Genomic DNA, 18,454 nt, shown 5'->3' with positions numbered 1-18,454 from the left:
TGAAACCTGGTCCCAACTCAATTTGTTGTTAATTGAACAAATGAGTATGTGCACATGGTGGGACAACATCTCTCTCAGAATTCAATGGTGAAATACATGTAGATGGTAAAGTGTGGCTTAGTAGGAATATCAGAGAGCCTGTAAACCAGGACATTGACCGGGATATTCAGGCCTCGATATTAAGCCCCTGCCACCCCCCACCCCCCACGATGTGTGGAAGATGATCGGAGGGGTGGGTGTTAAAGAGTTAAATACGAGGAACGTGTCCCCAACATGCCCAGGTCCTCCTGGTAGCGCCCTCTCTCCCCACCCTGCCTGATCGCAGCCTCTCTCTATCTCTCTCTCTTTCCCCCTCCCAATTTCTGGGCACCGTCCCCAAGTGCCCCCGGCTGCAGCCTCCTGCCGCTGCTACTGGCTCCCGTCAACCGACCAGGCTGCCCATGTGTCCGGCTGCTGGGTGGGAAACGGAATTAAAACATATAATGGGGTCTTGCCGTTAATTCAGCAGCAGCTCCGCCTTCCGCTGTTGTCGAGTTCTCCAGCCACGTCCAGCCTCCTTCTCATGATTTTTTTTATTTGTTTATAGGAGTCGCTGGCAAGGCCAGCATTTTCTTTACCCATTTCTAATTGCCCTGGAGAGTCAACCGCATTGCTGTGGGTCTGGAGTCACATATAGGCTAGATAGTACAAACCAGGGAAGACAGCAGATTTCCTTCCCTAAAGGCCATCAGGGAAGTAGATGGATTTATTATGACAGTTTCATGGTTACCATTACTGATACTAGCTTTATAATTCCAGATTTATTTAATTAACTGGCCCAGCTGCCGTGGTGAGATTTGAATTCATGTCTCCAGATCATTAGTCCAGGCCTGGGATTACTAGTCCAGTAACATCACCACTGAGCTACCGTACCCCATGTTCCTCAAATGCCATCACTAAACCAGATTATCTGATCTTATCTCCTTGCTGTTTGTGGAGTGCATTGGGATGGCCAAAGGTTCTGGAAGGTGCTATATAATCTTTTATATATTGGGTAGGGGTGGCACTGACGGGGAAATATTTATTGCCCATCCTTAGTTGCCGGTTGCATTGAGCCAACAATGTAGTGTGGGACTGGAGTCCCGCGAAGGTCAGAACAATTCGCGGTGGCACGTCCATCCCTGAAGGACATTATTGAACCAGTTGGGTTTTTCTGACAATCCAGCAGCTTTCATGGTCCTGTGTCTAGTGCCAGCCACAAATTACCCAGATTTAACAAATTTACTTTCCCAATTTCCGAAGCTGAGATTTGAGCTCTGATTTTGTGGCACCACAACTATTGGACGACCATAATCTATGCAAGTTTACTTTATTAAAATGACTAAAGTTTACAAAATGTACAGCAATAATAAAGCAGCGGGCAAAGTGTCAATAACAGAAGACAGAGGATCAGCAGAACAACAGCTTGTGTTTCTCCAGAGCTCCGGGAGGAAGATCTCTGGGCTCTGGAATAAGGGGGAAAGGGATATGATTAATATTAAGGATAGACGGAGGGTTGAAATGGAGGAGCGAGTGTCACAGGTGCTTTGGGGAAGAATTTCACTTTGTGTGATGGAGCAAAACCAGTGACAGCGAATCAGCAGCACCTTTTACAAATCCTGAATTTGACTTCAATGGAAATAACAATCAGGAGGTTTGTAAATGTGCTGCCGATTCGCTGTCGCCCGTTTTACACGATCGCACAATGTCCAGATCAACCCCTTTGAGTCTCCACTGAATTTATACTGAAGTGATTTCCAAAATCAGGTAGTGGTGATGGCCCTCCTTAGTGAATCCGACACCCAGCCAACCCAGGGTCAACTCAGTTTCCCGCTGCAGAGACAAGAGACATCTCTTGGTCTGAAGAAGTTAAAGTGAGGACTGGAATTAGGTTGAGCCGAGGTCCAGGTCAGTGTGCTCTGAGGTCGGGCTGATCTGTCTCACACAGGTTTCATGCAGTTTCGGAGGCCACCTGAAAATAATGGCCCTGAATTCCGATCAGAGGCTTCCTGCGTGTGGATGCTTCCGATGGGAAAAAATCTAGGCCCTGACCTGCTGGCTCCATAGGTCCCGAGAATTCCCATCCTGGGCCTCGGCTCTACGAAATGTGAGGGCCATGGGGAACCAATCAAAGAAGGGAAACCCCTTCACACTTTGGACAGGTCTCTCCGAATGGAACAGTTAAAAGTAGGAATGGGGATCACTTCAAAAACAGTTAAACATTAAATAAATAAAATAAAAACCACCTATTTAAAATTAGTTAAAATTACATTAAATTAAATATTTTCAACAAAATATAAATATTTTGAAAAATATAATTGAAGTTTTTTACAGGCTTAAAAAAAAATTATGTTTTATGGTATTTTTAAATTATAAATAAGTGAAAACATTTTTTTAAAACTCTTATGTTGGTAAAAGCAGGCCTTCCGTCTGCCTTATGTCTAGTTTTCCAGGCGTTAGATTTTTTAAGGTTTTCAGTGGGCGGAGGTTGTGCACAAAGCGGAACTCCCTGCCCGCGGAGGCCCATCTCCCGGGCAGGCGGATGATCTGTCAGGAGGATTCTGGACAGATCGTAAGTGACGGTTTTCAGTGCTTGCGCTTCACATGCCTGAAACCGGCACTTGCGATGCCTCTATGGGTGCATAAACACGTCGTACACACGCCTGGGAGTCAGAAAATCCGGCCCAATGTTTTTACAGAGCATTACAACCCTCCCTAACAAGGTGTGGAGATGCCGGTGTTGGACTGGGGTGGACAAATGTAAGAAGTCACACAACACCAGGTTATAGTCCAACAGTTTTATTTGAAATCACAAGATTTCGGAGTGCTGCTCCTTCGTCAGGTGAAGTGGAGAGATGCCTCTTTGATCCAGCCTTTGGTCACCTGTCCTAATATCTCCTTATGTGTTTCGGGGTCTGTGATAAAAATAATAACTTCCGGGAAGTTATGTCATCACTTCCTGTGAACTGTGAACTGTGAACTATGAACTGTGTACATACCTCACTTCCTGTCATATGTCACTTCCTGTTGGACTGGTATAAATACTGGTCTGTTCAGTATTGTAAGAGGCTTCTACCAGAGGCATGGTAAAGACCTCTCTTGTATATAGTGTGTTTATAAGTTACTTAAAGCTTACTTTAAAGTTACTTGATGGTAAGCCTCCTTTTTCTTACATCAATTTAAGTAACTTAGTATTTACACTCACAAATACTAGACCTTCGGACAAACTCGGAATTAAGGATCCAGGGAACCACCCATCATGGAGAAAATCCTTAGACCTATTCGTCTGGACTTGGACCCGAATGCACCAGCAGCTGGCAGGGTATGGAAGCATTGGTACCGTACTTTTGAGAATTTTCTGGATGAATGTGAAGCGGATGCTCCTGCTAGATTGAAGATACTTATCAATTATGTGACCCCAAAAGTGTTTGAATATGTTGATGAATGGGATAATTACGATGAGGTGATTCGGGCACTTAAGAAACTGTATGCCAAGACCCCAAATGAGGTCTATGCTAGACATCTACTGGCCACAGCCCAACAAGGGCCAGGGGAATCAATTGACGAATTCCTGCAAGAACTTCGCAGGCTCAGCGTAGATTGTAACTTTCAGGCAGCCTCAGCTGAGCTGTACCGCCAAGAAATGATTCGTGATGCTTTCATCTGCGGGATTGCCTCTCCATTTATACGCCAGCGTCTACTAGAAAGTAAAACACTTGAGCTACAAAAAGCTTTTGACCTAGCTTGTTCACTGGATTTGGCAAAGAGAAATGCAGACCTCTATCAGCTGCCCAGATCTCGATCTGCTGCTGTAGCTGCAACCAGACAATTCAAGCGGTCTCAGGTGAACCCTATCATGGGGGAATCTAATTCTGATAATTCTGATGAAGAAGAGGAGGACGACCCCACTTTAGCAGCCTCTTGGCAATCTAGGAAGGAATGCTTCTTTTGTGGAGATGCTTTTCACCCTAGGAAAACCTGCCCTGCTCGCAATGCAATCTGCAGTTATTGCGGGAAAAAAGGACACTTTGCTAAAGTTTGCCTATCAAGGGCCTCTACGAGGGCCAATCCAGCTAAGGCCTACCGAACTGCCCCAATTAGGGCCTATCAAGATGCTCCAGCTAGGACCTATCAAGCTTCCTCTCGAGCTCTCTCCCGAAGAAGCACACCGAGAGTTTTAGCCACTCTCTGTGCAACGACACCAATTACAGCTGCTTGCCCACAGAACCTGTCTCATGCAGCCACAAAAATTTCAATTAAAGGGCATACCTTAGATGCCTTAATTGACTCAGGAAGTACTGATAGTTTCATTAAGGAACAGATTGTTGCGAAATTGAAACTACATGTCTTCCCATCGGACCAGGCAATTGCGATGGCCCAGTCATCACTTAATACCAGAATCTCCGGCTTTTGTGTTGTTGATATGACACTTCATGGTCGTATGTATCCCTCCACCCGACTTTCGGTGCTCAAGGACTTATGTAGTGATCTCCTCTTAGGGCTGGACTTCCAAAAACAGCATAAGAAACTCACCATTGAGTTTGGTGGATCCAAACCCGGACTTACTATTTCTAATATACTGTCTAAATTACCATTTTGTGCATTATCAGCAGCTTCACTTGATGAACCCTCATTATTTGCCAGTATTCCGCCTCAATGCCAACCAATAATAACGAAATCGCGGCGCTTTAATCAGGAAGACCAATCTTTTATTGCGGCTGAAATCTCTCGACTTCTAGCAGAGGATATCATTGAACCATGTTTGTCACCCTGGCGGGCTCAAGTCGTCATTGTCAAGAACCCTCTGAAACCTCACAAACAGCGACTATGCATCGATTATTCGCAAACCATCAATCAATATACCGACTTGGACGCCTACCCATTGCCACGCATTGATGATATGGTTAATAAACTGGCCGAATACAAAGTGTTCTCAACTTACGATTTAAAAAGTGTCTATCATCAGTTACCCTTGAAGGTCTCAGATAAGCAGTACACAGCCTTTGAGGCTAATGGATGGCTGTACCAATTTCGTCGCCTCCCATTCGGGGTTACTAATGGAGTGGCTGTCTTTCAACGGGCAATGGATGGCCTGGTTAAGCAGGAAAACCTAAGGGACACTTTTCCCTATCTTGATAACATTACCATTGCAGGTCACGATCAACAGGAACACGACTCCAACCTCCAAAAATTTCGGGATGCCCTCCATCGCCGTAATTTGACCCTGAATGAATCCAAATCTGTTGAGTCGCAACCGACCATCAACATCCTTGGCTACTGCATAGGCAATGGTATCATTAAGCCAGACCCAGAAAGACTTCGCCCGCTCCAAGAGCTCCCGTCACCTAAGAATCCGGCTTCTTTACGTCGGGCTCTCGGTCTGTTTGCATACTACGCTAAATGGATTCCTCATTTTTCGGACAAAATCCAACCCTTGCTGCATGCTAGATCATTTCCACTGGGAACAGCGGCTGTTGCAGCCTTTAACCTTCTCAAAAAACAGTTGGAGAAAGCGGCTCTTCACTCCATTGATGAGAATCTCCCTTTCGTGGTTGAATGTGATGCCTCGGAGGTGGCGATCTCGGCTACTCTGAATCAGGAAGGTCGTCCTGTAGCATTTATGTCCAGGACCTTACAAGGTGCCGAGCTACATTATCCTCCGGTTGAGAAAGAAGCCACAGCCATCATAGAGGCAGTACGGAAGTGGAACCATTTTCTAGCTCGCCAGCACTTTACATTGATCACGGACCAACGATCAGTCGCCTTCAGGCTCGATAATCGAAAACGAACCAAAATTAAGAATAATAAAATACAACTTTGGAGGATGGAACTGGCCTCTTTTGGTTATACCATTCTCTATCGGCCTGGCAAGGAGAATGTGGCCCCGGACACCCTCACACGGGCATTCTGCTCCACTATGTCATCCTCCACTCTCATGGATGTCCACAATGGTTTGTGTCATCCTGGCGTTACGCGCATGCTACATTTCGTACGATCATGGAATCTCCCTTTTTCCACTGGAGATGTAAAGAAAATATGCTCAGAATGCCGGTTTTGTGCGGAATTAAAACCTCAGTTCTTCCGCCCCTCAGATGGTATACTCATACATGCAACCCAACCGATGCAACGACTTAGCATCGATTTTAAGGGCCCAGTGCCCTCTTCAACTCGGAACACATATTTGCTCACCATGATCGACGAATATTCACGTTTTCCGTTTGCCTTCCCCTGCTCCAATATGCTGGCGTCCACAGTAATCTGCTGCCTTGAGCAGGTATTTTCTCTCTGTGGCATGCCGGCTTATATTCACTCAGATCGGGGTCCATCCTTTATGTCGAGGGAACTCAAGGACTACCTCTCAGAACGGGGAATTGCTACAAGCAAAACAACACCATACCATCCCATCGGAAATGGGCAGGTAGAGAGGTATAACGGTATCATCTGGAATTCCGTACGTCTCGCTTTAAGATCTCGGGGCCTACCAGACCAGCAATGGGAAACAGTGCTTCCGGATGCATTGCACTCTATACGGTCCCTGCTTTCTACAGCCACAAATACTACACCTCATGAGCGGTTCTTTGGATTCCAGCGTCGCTCATCTCATGGGACATCACTCCCGTCATGGCTAACTACTCCTGGACCTGTATTACTCCGAAGATACGTTCGGACGTCTAAAAATGACCCTCTTGTAGACGAGGTCGAACTAACCGATGCCAACCCCACCTATGCAAACATACGATATTCCGACGGTCGAGAATCTACCGTATCATTACGGGATCTGGCTCCCTGCCCACCAGGACCTAGTGGGACATCGGGTGATGGCATTTCACCAGGAAACTCTTGGGACCTATCGGGTACCCCTCTCCAGGATCCTGATCGGACACCAACTAGCTTGGTGCCGGTAGAACCCCGTGCTCAAGGTTGCGACCCTCCCAGTACCGCGCATGAAAGTACTGGTCCGCCACAGACCAGCTCTGCACCTCCCTCTGAACAGAGGCAGTCCGACTTTGAACCTATTGGGGCTCGTACTCAAAGCCATGATCTCCCCGACCCTTCACAGGGCAATCCAGGCCACACGGACTCTGACCAATGGCCAACCGCATGTAAGCGGACCAGCGACCCTCTACGATGGGAATCCAAACGGGTGCGACTCTTCCTTGTTCGGCGGCTGCGGACCAAAAGGTAGACCACAGCCTCCTAAACCTGCAGGAGGGAAGAATGTGATAAAAATAATAACTTCCGGGAAATTATGTCATCACTACCTGTGAACTGTGAACTGTGAACTATGAACTGTGTACATACCTCACTTCCTGTCATATGTCACTTCCTGTTGGACTGGTATAAATACTGGTCTGTTCAGTATTGTAAGAGGCTTCTACCAGAGGCATGGTAAAGACCTCTCTTGTATATAGTGTGTTTATAAGTTACTTAAAGCTTACTTTAAAGTTACTTGATGGTAAGCCTCCTTTTTCTTACATCAGGGTCAGTTTGTCTGATTTCCGCTCCTGTGAAGCACACAAGGAGATATTAGGACAGGTGACCAAAGGCTGGATCAAAGAGGCATCTCTCCACTTCACCTGACGAACGAGCAGCGCTCCGAAAGCTTGTGATTTCAAATAAAACTGTTGGACTATAACCTGGTGTTGTGTGACTTCTTACATTTGTCCTCCCTAACAAGGTCAGCAGAAGCCTGACAGCCGCCAGCACCTGTACAGCGATCCCAACTAGCGGTGATTCACCGGTCTGTACTCAGAATAACAAATCCAAGATGGCAGGCTCGACAGATCAGTCAGAGTGACGGCTGAGATGGCCACAATGCGCGCAGCATTAAAACCTGTGAGACGCGACGGTGCAACTGAGCACGAATCAACATCATCTCCCACAGTGAGCCGGCAGCTGGGGGAGGTGAGGGGTTGGGGTCTCCCCTGGATGCGGTGGGTTGGGGTAATGGGGGAGGTGAGGGGTTGTGGTCTGGGCAGGATGCGGTGGGTTGGGGTAGTGAAGGATGTGAGGGGTTGTGGTCTGGGCAGGATGCGGTGGGTTGGGGTAGTGAAGGATGTGAGGGGTTGTGGTCTGGGCAGGATGCGGTAGGTTGGGGTAGTGGGTGATGTGAGGGGTTGTTGTCTGGGCAGGATGCGGTGGGTTGGGGTAGTGGGTGATGTGAGGGGTTGTGGTCTGGGCAGGATGCGGTGGGCTGGGGTAGTGGGTGATGTGAGGGGTTGTGGTCTGGGCAGGATGCGGTGGGTTGGGGTAGTGGGTGATGTGAGGGGTTGTGGTCTGGGCAGGATGCGGTAGGTTGGGGTAGTGGGTGATGTGAGAGGTTGTGGTCTGGGCAGGATGCGGTGGGTTGGGGTAGTGGGTGATGTGAGGGGTTGTGGTCTGGGCAGGATGCGGTGGGTTGGGGTAGTGGGTGATGTGAGGGGTTGTGGTCTGGGCAGGATGTGGTGGGTTGGGGTAGTGGGTGATGTGAGGGGTTGTGGTCTGGGCAGGATGCGGTGTGTTGGGGCAGTGGGTGATGTGAGGGGTTGTGGTCTGGGCAGGATGTGGTGGGTTGGGGTAGTGGGTGATGTGAGGGGTTGTTGTCTGAGCAGGATGCGGTGGGTTGGGGTAGTGGGTGATGTGAGGGGTTGTGGTCTGGGCAGGATGCGGTGGGTTGGGGTAGTGGGTGATGTGAGGGGTTGGGGTCTGGGCAGGATGCGGTGGGTTGGGGTAGTGGGTGATGTGAGGGTTTGGGGTCTGGGCAGGATGCGGTGGGTTGGGGTAGTGGGTGATGTGAGGGTTTGTGGTCTGGGCAGGATGCGGTGTGTTGGGGTAGTGGGTGATGTGAGGGGTTGTGGTCTGGGCAGGATGCGGTGGGTTGGGGTAATGGGTGATGTGAGGGGTTGTGGTCTGGGCAGGATGCGGTGGGTTGGGGTAGTGGGTGATGTGAGGGTTTGTGGTCTGGGCAGGATGCGGTGGGTTGGGGTAGTGGGTGATGTGAGGGGTTTGGGTCTGGGCAGGATGCGGAGGGTTGGGGTAGTGGGTGATGTGAGGGGTTTGGGTCTGGGCAGGATGCGGTGGGTTGGGGTAGTGGGTGATGTGAGGGGTTGTGGTCTGGGCAGGATGCGGTGGGTTGGGGTAGTGGGTGATGTAAGGGGTTGTGGTCTGGGCAGGATGTGGTAGGTTGGGGTAGTGGGTGATGTGAGGGTTTGTTGTCTGGGCAGGATGCGGTAGGTTGGGGTCGTGGGTGATGTGAGGGGTTGTGGTCTGGGCAGGATGCGGTGGGTTGGGGTAGTGGGTGATGTGAGGGGTTGTGGTCTGGGCAGGATGCGGTGGGTTGGGGTAGTGGGTGATGTGAGGGGTTGTGGTCTGGGCAGGATGCGGTGGGTTGGGGTAGTGGGTGATGTGAGGGGTTGTGGGCTGGGCAGGGCGCGGTGGGTTGGGGTAGTGGGTGATGTGAGGGGTTGTGGTCTGGGCAGAATGCGGTGGGTTGGGGCAGTGGGTGATGTGAGGGGTTGGGGTCTGGGCAGGATGCGGTGAGTTGGGGTAGTGGGCAATGTGAGGGGTTGGGGTCTGGGCAGGATGCGGTAGGTTGGGGTAGTGGGTGATGTGAGAGGTTGTGGTCTGGGCAGAATGCGGTGGGTTGGGGTAGTGGGTGATGTGAGGGGTTGGGGTCTGGGCAGGATGCGGTGGGTTGGGGTAGTGGGTAATGTGAGGGGTTGGGGTCTGGGCAGGATGCGGTAGGTTGGGGTAGTGGGTGATGTGAGGGGTTGTGGTCTGGGCAGGATGCGGTGGGTTGGGGTAGTGGGTGATGTGAGGGGTTGGGGCCTGGGCAGGATGCGGAGGGTTGGGGTAGTGGATGATGTGAGGGGTTTGGGTCTGGGCAGGATGCGGAGGGTTGGGGTAGTGGGTGATGTGAGGGGTTTGGGTCTGGGCAGGATGCGGTGGGTTGGGGTAGTGGGTGATGTGAGGGGTGGTGGTCTGGGCAGGATGCGGTGGGTTGGGGTAATGGGTGATGTGAGGGGTTGTGGTCTGGGCAGGACGCGGTGGGTTGGGGTAGTGGGTGATGTGAGGGTTTGTTGTCTGGGCAGGATGCGGTGGGTTGGGGTAGTGGGTGATGTGAGGGGTTGGGGTCTGGGCAGGATGCGGTGTGTTGGGGTAGTGGGTGATGTGAGGGGTTGTGGTCTGGGCAGAATGCGGTGGGTTGGGGTAGTGGGTGATGTGAGGTGTTGGGGTCTGGGCAGGATGCGGTAGGTTGGGGTAGTGGGTGATGTGAGGGGTTGTGGTCTGGGCAGGATGCGGTGGGTTGGGGTAGTGGGTGATGTGAGAGGTTGTGGTCTGGGCAGGATGCGGTGGGTTGGGGTAGTGGGTGATGTGAGGGGTTGTGGTCTGGGCAGGATGCTGTGGGTTGGGGTAGTGGGTGATGTGAGGGGTTGTGGTCTGGGCAGGACGCGGTGGGTTGGGGCAGTGGGTGATGTGAGGGTTTGTGGTCTGGGCAGGATGCGGTGGGTTGGGGTAGTGGGTGATGTGAGAGGTTGTGGTCTGGGCAGGATGCGGTGGGTTGGGGTAGTGGGTGATGTGAGGAGTTGTGGTCTGGGCAGGACGCGGTGGGTTGGGGTAGTGGGTGATGTGAGAGGTTGTGGTCTGGGCAGGATGCGGTGGGTTGGGGTAGTGGGTGATGTGAGGGGTTGTGGTCTGGGCAGGATGCTGTGGGTTGGGGTAGTGGGTGATGTGAGGGGTTGTGGTCTGGGCAGGATGCGGTGGGTTGGGGTAGTGGGTGATGTGAGGGTTTGTGGTCTGGGCAGGATGCGGTGGGTTGGGGTAGTGGGTGATGTGAGGGGTTTGGGTCTGGGCAGGATGCGGTGGGTTGGGGTAGTGGGTGATGTGAGGGGTTGTGGTCTGGGCAGGATGCTGTGGGTTGGGGTAGTGGGTGATGTGAGGCGTTTGATCTGGGCAGGATGCGGTGGGTTGGGGTAGTGGGTGATGTGAGGGGTTGGGGTCTGGGCAGGATGCGGTAGGTTGGGATAGTGGGTGATGTGAGGGGTTGTGGTCCAGGCAGGATGCGGTGGGTTGGGGTAGTGGGTGATGTGAGAGGTTGTGGTCTGGGCAGGATGCGGTGGGTTGGGGTAGTGGGTGATGTGAGGGGTTGTGGTCTGGGCAGGATGCGGTGGGTTGGGGTAGTGGGTGATGTGAGGGGTTGTGGTCTGGGCAGGATGCGGTGTGTTGGGGTAGTGGGTGATGTGAGGGTTTGGGGTCTGGGCAGGATGCGGTGGGTTGGGATAGTGGGTGATGTGAGGGTTTGTGGTCTGGGCAGGATGCGGTGGGTTGGGGTAGTGGGTGATGTGAGGGGTTGTGGTCTGGGCAGGATGCGGTGGGTTGGGGTAGTGGGTGATGTGAGGGTTTGGGGTCTGGGCAGGATGCGGTGGGTTGGGATAGTGGGTGATGTGAGGGTTTGTGGTCTGGGCAGGATGCGGTGGGTTGGGGTAGTGGGTGATGTGAGGGGTTGTGGTCTGGGCAGGATGCGGTGGGTTGGGGTAATGGGTGATGTGAGGGGTTGTGGTCTGGGCAGGATGCGGTGGGTTGGGGTAGTGGGTGATGTGAGGGTTTGTGGTCTGGGCAGGATGCGGTGGGTTGGGGTAGTGGGTGATGTGAGGGGTTTGGGTCTGGGCAGGATGCGGAGGGTTGGGGTAGTGGGTGATGTGAGGGGTTTGGGTCTGGGCAGGATGCGGTGGGTTGGGGTAGTGGGTGATGTGAGGGGTTGTGGTCTGGGCAGGATGCGGTGGGTTGGGGTAGTGGGTGATGTAAGGGGTTGTGGTCTGGGCAGGATGTGGTGGGTTGGGGTAGTGGGTGATGTGAGGGTTTGTTGTCTGGGCAGGATGCGGTAGGTTGGGGTCGTGGGTGATGTGAGGGGTTGTGGTCTGGGCAGGATGCGGTGGGTTGGGGTAGTGGGTGATGTGAGGGGTTGTGGTCTGGGCAGGATGCGGTGGGTTGGGGTAGTGGGTGATGTGAGGGTTTGTGGTCTGGGCAGGATGCTGTGGGTTGGGGTAGTGGGTGATGTGAGGGTTTGTGGTCTGGGCAGGATGCGGTGGGTTGGGGTAGTGGGTGATGTGAGGGGTTGGGGTCTGGGCAGGATGCGGTGGGTTGGGGTAGTGGGTGATGTGAGGGGTTGTGGTCTGGGCAGGATGCGGTGGGTTGGGGTAGTGGGTGATGTGAGGGGTTGTGGTCTGGGCAGGATGCGGTGGGTTGGGGTAGTGGGTGATGTGAGGGGTTGTGGTCTGGGCAGGATGCGGTGGGTTGGGGTAGTGGGTGATGTGAGGGGTTGTGGGCTGGGCAGGGCGCGGTGGGTTGGGGTAGTGGGTGATGTGAGGGGTTGTGGTCTGGGCAGAATGCTGTGGGTTGGGGCAGTGGGTGATGTGAGGGGTTGGGGTCTGGGCAGGATGCGGTGAGTTGGGGTAGTGGGCAATGTGAGGGGTTGGGGTCTGGGCAGGATGCGGTAGGTTGGGGTAGTGGGTGATGTGAGAGGTTGTGGTCTGGGCAGAATGCGGTGGGTTGGGGTAGTGGGTGATGTGAGGGGTTGGGGTCTGGGCAGGATGCGGTGGGTTGGGGTAGTGGGTAATGTGAGGGGTTGGGGTCTGGGCAGGATGCGGTAGGTTGGGGTAGTGGGTGATGTGAGGGGTTGTGGTCTGGGCAGGATGCGGTGGGTTGGGGTAGTGGGTGATGTGAGGGGTTGGGGCCTGGGCAGGATGCGGAGGGTTGGGGTAGTGGATGATGTGAGGGGTTTGGGTCTGGGCAGGATGCGGAGGGTTGGGGTAGTGGGTGATGTGAGGGGTTTGGGTCTGGGCAGGATGCGGTGGGTTGGGGTAGTGGGTGATGTGAGGGGTTGTGGTCTGGGCAGGATGCGGTGGGTTGGGGTAGTGGGTGATGTGAGGGGTGGTGGTCTGGGCAGGATGCGGTGGGTTGGGGTAATGGGTGATGTGAGGGGTTGTGGTCTGGGCAGGATGCGGTGGGTTGGGGTAGTGGGTGATGTGAGAGGTTGTGGTCTGGGCAGGATGCGGTGGGTTGGGGTCGTGGGTGATGTGAGGGTTTGTTGTCTGGGCAGGATGTGGTGGGTTGGGGTAGTGGGTGATGTGAGGGGTTGGGGTCTGGGCAGGATGCGGTGTGTTGGGGTAGTGGGTGATGTGAGGGGTTGTGGTCTGGGCAGAATGCGGTGGGTTGGGGTAGTGGGTGATGTGAGGTGTTGGGGTCTGGGCAGGATGCGGTAGGTTGGGGTAGTGGGTGATGTGAGGGGTTGTGGTCTGGGCAGGATGCGGTGGGTTGGGGTAGTGGGTGATGTGAGAGGTTGTGGTCTGGGCAGGATGCGGTGGGTTGGGGTAGTGGGTGATGTGAGGGGTTGTGGTCTGGGCAGGATGCTGTGGGTTGGGGTAGTGGGTGATGTGAGGGGTTGTGGTCTGGGCAGGACGCGGTGGGTTGGGGCAGTGGGTGATGTGAGGGTTTGTGGTCTGGGCAGGATGCGGTGGGTTGGGGTAGTGGGTGATGTGAGAGGTTGTGGTCTGGGCAGGATGCGGTGGGTTGGGGTAGTGGGTGATGTGAGGGGTTGTGGTCTGGGCAGGACGCGGTGGGTTGGGGTAGTGGGTGATGTGAGAGGTTGTGGTCTGGGCAGGATGCGGTGGGTTGGGGTAGTGGGTGATGTGAGGGGTTGTGGTCTGGGCAGGATGCTGTGGGTTGGGGTAGTGGGTGATGTGAGGGGTTGTGGTCTGGGCAGGATGCGGTGGGTTGGGGTAGTGGGTGATGTGAGGGTTTGTGGTCTGGGCAGGATGCGGTGGGTTGGGGTAGTGGGTGATGTGAGGGGTTTGGGTCTGGGCAGGATGCGGTGGGTTGGGGTAGTGGGTGATGTGAGGGGTTGTGGTCTGGGCAGGATGCTGTGGGTTGGGGTAGTGGGTGATGTGAGGCGTTTGGGTCTGGGCAGGATGCGGTGGGTTGGGGTAGTGGGTGATGTGAGGGGTTGGGGTCTGGGCAGGATGCGGTAGGTTGGGATAGTGGGTGATGTGAGGGGTTGTGGTCCAGGCAGGATGCGGTGGGTTGGGGTAGTGGGTGATGTGAGAGGTTGTGGTCTGGGCAGGATGCGGTGGGTTGGGGTAGTGGGTGATGTGAGGGGTTGTGGTCTGGGCAGGATGCGGTGGGTTGGGGTAGTGGGTGATGTGAGAGGTTGTGGTCTGGGCAGGATGCTGTGGGTTGGGGTAGTGGGTGATGTGAGGGGTTGTGGTCTGGGCAGGATACGGTGGGTTGGGGTAGTGGGTGATGTGAGGGGTTGTGGTCTGGGCAGGGTGCGGTGGGTTGGGGTAGTGGGTGATGTGAGGGGTTGTGGTCTGGGCAGGATGCGGTGGGTTGGGGTAGTGGGTGATGTGAGGGGTTGTGGTCTGGGCAGGATGCGGTGGGTTGGGGTAGTGGGTGATGTGAGGGGTTGTGGTCTGGGCAGGATGCGGTGGGTTGGGGTAGTGGGTGATGTGAGAGGTTGTGGTCTGGGCAGGATGCGGTAGGTTGGGGTAGTGGGTGATGTGAGGGGTTGTGGTCTGGGCAGGATGCGGTGGGTTGGGGTAGTGGGTGATGTGAGAGGTTGTGGTCTGGGCAGGATGCTGTGGGTTGGGGTAGTGGGTGATGTGAGGGGTTGTGGTCTGGGCAGGATACGGTGGGTTGGGGTAGTGGGTGATGTGAGGGGTTGTGGTCTGGGCAGGATGCGGTAGGTTGGGGAAGTGATTTAAAGCTGCTCCAGTTCCAGTCACAATGTTGCCACCGCTTGAATCCCACAAACTGAACGTTTTCCATGTTTTCAATTGTCAATGTAATTACAAGTAATATAGAAACCTCTGTAAATATGGGACATGTCCTAACTCACACCAAGTCCCATTCACCCATCGCCCCTGTGCTCGCTGACCCACATTGGCTCCCGGTTAATCAACACCTCAATTTTAAGATCCTCATCCTTGTTTTCAAATCCCTCCATGGCCTCACCCCTCCCTCTCTCTGTAATCTCCTCCAGCCCCACAACCCCCCCGAGATATCTGTGCTCCTCTAATTCTGCCCTCTTGAGCATCCTTGATTATAATCGCTCAACCATCGGTGGCCGTGCCTTCAGCTGCCTGGGCTCTAAGCTCTGGAATTCCCTGCCTAGATCTCTCCACCTCTCTACCTCCTCTCCTCCTTTGAGACGCTCCTTAAAACCTCCCTCTTTGAACAAACATTTGGGGCTAGATTTTCAGTATAGACAGTTTTGGGGCGCTAACCTTAGCGCCCGCCCGAAGTTAGCGCCCGCCCCAAAGTAGCGCCCCGTTGCCGGAAATTCAGTGGCTTCGCCCTAAGAGAGTGGTGGAGCGCTAAAAGAGGCGTTCCACTCCTACCTTTAGGCGCTAAGCCGGCGGTCCAGAGGGATAGCGCCCAGGCGGGGCGCAGCGCGGGTGCGGACATTTTTGCACTGACAGCAGACCCCGTGGTGCCGACCAGCTGTTAAAGGGGGAAGGGACGAATTGGTCTGCTGCCACGCCCTGCACACTGCAGCCTTGCAAAGAGGCCTCAACACTGCTGCTCAGCCCCAGGGAGTCATGGCAACGCCAGAGAAGGCCCGTCAGCGTGCCCTGCGCTTCTCAGAGGGTGATCTGGACATAATGGTCACAGCTCTGGAGGTGAGGCGCAAGATCTTGTTTCCAGAGAGTGGGAGGAATCCAACCCACCATGACTACACCAAAGCCTGGAAGCAGATCGCCCAGAGGGTGACGTTCACCGGCGATGCCCCCAGGACCCACAAACAATGTCGTAAAAAATACAACGATCTGACCAGGATTGTGAAGGTGAGTAGCCTTTCCAGTCTCCTCCTCATTCTTGCATGTACACCTGACATGATGGGCAAAGGGAGCTGAAAGTCCTATTGGCCAGCCCTCAGCCAGCAGCATTGGGACAGTCATGAGCATCAAATGGCCATTCGGCACTCTACACTTTGGCCAAGCTATTCCACCATGGGAGGCAGTGCACAGTACATCAGGGCTTCACTCTGTCCAAGCTATTCCACCATGGGAGGCAGTGCACAGTACATCAGGGCTTCACTCTGTCCAAGCTATTCCACCATGGGAGGCAGTGCACAGTACATCAGGGCTTCACTCTGTCCAAGCTATTCCACCATGGGAGGCAGTGCACTCTACATCAGGGCTTCACTCTGTCCAAGCTATTTCACCATGGGAGGCAGTGCACACTACATCAGGGCTTCACTGCGCACTTACAGCCCGTCCTTTCTCTTGCAGGCTAAAGTAGCGTTTAATCACCAGGCCCGTGCCAGGGGTGGCCGCGCCAAGCTGCAGAAGCTCACTCGGCTGGAGGAGCGCGTGTGTGTGCTCATGGGAGCCCGTGTGATTGTCCCCACAGCGTGCGGTGTATCCGACCCTCCACTGCCCGGCAATGGTAAGGACCTCGCCTTTTGGCCCTCTCGCGTCGCACTGGCCCATCCGAGCTACCTCCTTTGCCACTGTCCCACCAATGCGCTGAATCCCACCAGTCCTAATTCCCTCGCTGACGCCGTCTCCTCACTCTGAAGCTACTCTTGTGCATTCTTGCTTTCAGCTGGTGACGACCAGGACCCTGAAGCTGCCAGTGATAGCACCTCCGACCAGGAGGAGGAGGAGGAGCAAGCCGGACCTTCGGAGGAACAGTCACGTCCCGCAGGAGAGGAGGAAATGCTTGACACCTCCTCACTGGACGAGTGCCTGGAGGAACTGTCGCAGGGCAATGCAGCTTCTGGGACCAGTGGCGTCCAGCCACCCAGCAGCCGTGCGCGTGGCCCGCGGCCTTCCCCCCAAAGGGGGGAAGGATCAGAGGGGAGTGCTGCTGCTCGGCACACTCGCCGTCACCAACGCGGCAAGGGTCCCCTAGTTCGGCCCCCTCCTCCCCAGCGGGAGAGTCGCGACTCCAGTCCGGACACCTTCACTTCGGAGGAGGTGCGGAAGCTGGATAAGATGGCCGACGACTCGGACCGGCGCCACACGGAGCTCATGAGCGTGGTGGGGCGCATGCCTGAGGCCATCGAGTCGCTGGCGACCAGTGTGCGCGAGTTCGGGGCAGCAACTGCCGCGAGTGGCCGCATGCTGACTGATGCCGTCAAGACCCTGGCGGATGTGATGCGCGCGCACACCAGGACCACAGGGGCACTCACTGCTGCCACATGCGCTGTCTCAGGCAGGCATCGCCAGGGCAGCCGCCGCGCTGGATCATCCCAGCAAGCCGCCCCTCGGCTGATTGCTGCGGATCCTGCAGTGCGGGCCCGGCCGAGTGCCACCGCGCCACAGCACCAGCCAGCGCATCCCAGACGCCAGCTGGCCCACATTGCGCCATCCGTCGCCGCCATTCCCCCACTGGGGCGTCAAGGGCAAGCGGCTGCAGCTGATGGTGGCCAGGCTCAGGTGCGCCACTCAGCAGACGGCCCCTCGAGGCCCAAACGCCGTGTAGGCCGCCCCCCAGCGGCATCTGGCGGTAGGGCATCTGAGCCTCAGGCGCCTTCCCCCAGCCTCGCAGCAGCCACTGGGCAGAGCTTGCGAAGGAGCAGCAGGCCGGGCAGGGGAGGCAAAAGGCTGGCCAAGGTCTCGCCCTCGCGGGCCACTCAGTAGAGGGTGTGGGCAGCTTTCCTTTAATATGGCGGTGGCCATCTTTATTTTGCCCATGGTTGTGCTTTTGGAGGGCTTATTTTTTGCGTTAGGCCGACGTTGAGGCCCGGTTTGAAGAAAGGTGGAGTGACTCCTCCCCAGTTTGTGGGAGTGAGTTGTTTGTTGGGCTTTTTGTGGGGCCCGTTTATTGTTTTTGGGGATTCATGTGGGAAGGGCTTTTTATTTTTGTGCAATAAAAAATTATCTTTATTCATGCAGTCTCCATGGTTGTTCTTCTTAGTGTTTGTTGGCTTCGCCGGCTGAGGGCTTGCGGAGCGGCTGCATTCATCTTCCCTCATGGCCCCTGGCCATTCCCTGACAGGGGGCTTAGAAGTACCATGTAATAAGGTGGCGTCGTGCGGCCCTTGGCCCTGGTCGCTCCCTCCTGGGAACGTACTCCTGCTCCTCCTCCTCCTCCTCCTCCTCATGCTCCTCCTGCTCCTCCTCCTGAGGTGCTGGTCCAACGTCAGGTGGCAGTGCCTGAGTCCTGCGGATAGCCAGGTTGTGTAGCATGCAGCAAACCACCACAAATTGGGAGACCCGGTCCAGCGAATACTGGAGAGCTCCTCCGGAGCGATCAAGGCAGCGGAACCGCTGCTTGAGGACCCCAATAGTTAGCTCGATGATGTTGCGGGTGGTTTGATGGCTCTCGTTGTAGGCCTCTTCAGCAGCGGTCCTGGGCGCGCGGAGCGGGGTCATGAGCCAGGTGCACAAAGGATAGCCTTTGTCCCCGATGAGCCATCCTCTTGGGGGAGGCTGTGCCTGGAACATGTCAT

At 54.7% G+C, this 18,454-nt stretch overlaps 1 protein-coding gene across 1 annotated transcript in view; it reads left to right on the top strand.

Moving 5' to 3' along the window:
- LOC147120780 (immunoglobulin superfamily member 3-like) overlaps nt 1-18,454 on the top strand; it is a 435,081-nt gene that overhangs the window by 17,643 nt on the left and 398,984 nt on the right. The gene's annotated exons all lie outside the window — the stretch shown is intronic.

This window comes from Somniosus microcephalus, chromosome 3 (genome assembly GCF_052327205.1).
Source record: "Somniosus microcephalus isolate GS21.2 chromosome 3, FLI_Smic_1.0, whole genome shotgun sequence".
In the NCBI taxonomy this organism is placed as follows: Eukaryota; Metazoa; Chordata; class Chondrichthyes; order Squaliformes; family Somniosidae; genus Somniosus; species Somniosus microcephalus.
The sequence above is the reverse complement of the archived record's forward strand: the minus strand, read 5'-3'. Positions and strand labels throughout refer to the sequence as shown.